Below are 3312 nucleotides of genomic sequence, written 5' to 3' on the forward strand. Positions count from 1 at the left end.
TGCCAGTGCCTGGCAAACACAGAAGTGGATGCTCACAGTCAGCTATTGGATGGAACACAGGGCCCCCAATGGAGGAGCTAGAGAAAGTACCCAAGTTGCTGTAGGGTGCTGCAACCCTGTAGGTGGAACAACAATATGAACTAACCAGTACCCCCTGAGCTTGTGTCTCTAGCTGCATATGTAGCAGAAGATGGCCTAATCAGCCATCATTGGGAAGAGAGACCCCTTGGTCTTGCAAACTTTATATGACCCAGCACAGGGAAAGGCCAGGGCCAAGTAGTGGGAGTGGGTGGTTACGGGAGCAGGGGAGGGGGGGTATAGGGAACTTTTGGGATAGTATTTGAAATGTAAATAAAGAAAATAATAATAAAAAAAGAGATGTGTTAAAGATGTTAAATTCTAGGTAAAGAATATGTAGATTATGCTTTTTATGCAATATCTTTAAAATGCAAGCAATGTATTAGAAATATTTAGCAGGTACTGCAAATGTAACATGAAGAATAGATGAAAAGGGACAGATTAGTTAGTGTCCTCAGAACTCCTGTATGCTGCCTGATTGGTGGCTCAGAGTCTGAGAGATCTCAGGGTTCCAGGTGAGTTGAGAGGAGGTCCAGGGGTGGACCTCCTCTTCAGCTTCTTCCAAACTTTCCCTAATTCAACAATTCAAACCCTGACTTGGTTCCAATGGTTGGGTGTAAGTCTCTGATTCTTTCTCAGTCACATGAATTTGAACAATCATGCTAGGCTCTAGTCTATAAGCATACCATAGCATCATTAATCATGTTAGGCCTTGGAATCTCCCCTTGAGATGGATCCCGAGTTGGGCCTGTCACTGGACCTCATTTCCTTCAGGCTTTTCTCCATTTTTTGTCCCTGAAGTTCTCTTAGATAGGAACAATTCTGGGTCAGAATTGACTGTGGGATAGCAACCCCATCTCTCCACTTGATACCCCGTCTTTCTACTGGAGGTGGACTCTATGAGGTTCCTCTCCCCACTGTTGGGCATTTCATCTAAGGTCCCTCCCTTTGAGTCCTGAGAGTCTCTTATTAGGTCTCTTGCTCCCACCCTCCACACCCACTCACGTGGTTGCATATTTCCATGCATTTTGCTGGCCTTCGGGGCTTCTCTCCTATCTGCTCCCCATGCCTGATCATCTTCCCCTTTTCCCGACCTTGTCTACCCTTCCACCAAGGTCTCTCCCTCTCTCAGCCTTCCATGATTGATTTCTTCTTCATCCCAAGTAGGATTGAACATCCACACTTGGATCATTCTGCTTGTTAGTCTTCTTCAGTTCTGTGAATTGTATGTTAGGTATTCTGTAATTTTTTTTTTGACCAATAAACACTTATTAATGAATTCATACTATACATGTCCATTTGAAACTGAATTACCTCACTTAGAGTGATATTTTCTAGTTCCATTCATTTGCCTGAAAAACTCATGATGTCCTTGTTTGTTTTTTGTTTGTTTTTGTTTTGTTTTAGCTTAGATATTTTCTTTATTTACATTTTAAATGTCATCCCCTTTCCTGATTTCCCCTCCAAAAACTCCCTATCCACTCCCCACACCCTGCTTACCAACACACCCAGTCTCCTTTCTGGTCCTAGAATTCTCTTATCCACTTATCACTGAGTGTATACAATGTGTGTTGTTTTCTGATTGTGCTTCCTCATTCAGGATGATATTTTCTAGTTCGATTCATTTGCCTAAGCATTTCACTCTGTATCCATTTCTCAGTTGTGAGACATCCGAGATCTTTCCAGCTTCTTGCTATTATAAATAAGGTTGCTATGAACATATTGGAGCATGTGTCCTTATTACATGTTGGAGAATCTTCTAGGTAGCATGGAGTGGTTTTATTGGGTTCTCAGATGGTACTATGTCCAATTTTTTGAGGAACCGAAAAAGTGATTTTATTATTTTTGCATTGATATTCATAAGGGAAGTTGGTCTGAAATTTTCTTTTTTTTTTTTCTTTTTTTTTTTGTTGGGTCTTTGTGTTGTTTAGGTATCAGAGTAATTTTGGCTTCTAGAATGAATTAGTTACTGTTCCATTGTTCCATTTGTTTCTATTTTGTGGAATAGTTTGAAGTCTATTGGTATTAGGTTTTCTTTGAAGGTCTGATAGAACTCTGCACTAAACTTATCTGGTCCTGGGTTTGTTTTTGTTTTTGTTTTGTTTTGTTTTGTTTTGTTTTGTTGTTTGTTTGTTTTTTGCTTTTTGTTTTTTGTTGTTGGTATTTTTGGTTGTGAGACTTAATGATTGCTTCTATGTCTTTAGGCATTATAGGACTGTTTAGATGGTTTATCTGATCCTGATTTAACTTAGTTATTTGGTATCTGTCTAGAAAATTGTCCGTTTCATGCAGATTTTCCAGTTTTGTTAAATATGTGCTTTTGTACCAGGATCTGATGATTTTTGAATTTCCTCAGTTTCTGCTGTTATGTTTCCCTTTTCGTTTCTGATTTTGTTAATTTGTATAGTGTTTCTGTGCACTCTGATTGGTCTGGCTAATGGTCTTTGTGTTGCAGTTTTCCATTTATTATCCTTTGAAGGGCTAGATTTGTGGAAACATATTCTGTAAATTTATTTTTGTCATGGAATATCTTCATTTCTCCATCTATGGTAATTGAGAGTTTTTGGTGGGTATAGTAGCCTGGGCTGGCATTTGTGTTCTCTTAGTTTCTGTATGACTTCTACCCTAGATGTTCTAGCTTTCATAGTCTCTGGAGTAATTCTGAGAGGTCTGCCTTTATATGCTAGTTGAGCTTTTCCCCTTACTGCTTTTAATATTATTACTTTTTTGTGCTTTTGGTGTTTTGATTATTATTTGATGGGAGGAATTTCTTTTCTGGTCAAAGCTACTTGGTGTTCTGTAGGCTTCTTGTGTTTTCATAGGCATCTCCTTCTTTAGGTTAGGTAAGTTTTCTTCTATAATTTTGTTGAGGATATTTACTGGCCCTTTAAGTTGGTAATCTTCATTCTCTTCTATACCTATTATCCTTAAGTTTGGTTTTCTCATTTTGTCCTGGATTTCCTGGATGTTTTGGGCTAGGACATTTTTGTAACTTGCATTTTCTTTTACTGTTGTCTCAATGTTTTCTATGGTATCTTCTGCACCTGAGATTCTCTCTATTTTTTGTATTTTGTTGTTGATGCTTGCATCTATGACTCCTGATCTGCTGCCAAGCATGCACCTATAGCCTCATGGGGTGTTCCCTATGATCAGCTGACCGAAGAGGAGAAGACTAGGGCCTGGTTTACTGATGGCTCTGCACATTATACAGACACCATCCAGAAGTCGACAGCT

The sequence above is a fragment of the Mus pahari genome, chromosome 13, assembly GCF_900095145.1.
Source record: "Mus pahari chromosome 13, PAHARI_EIJ_v1.1, whole genome shotgun sequence".
NCBI lineage: Eukaryota > Metazoa > Chordata > Mammalia > Rodentia > Muridae > Mus > Mus pahari.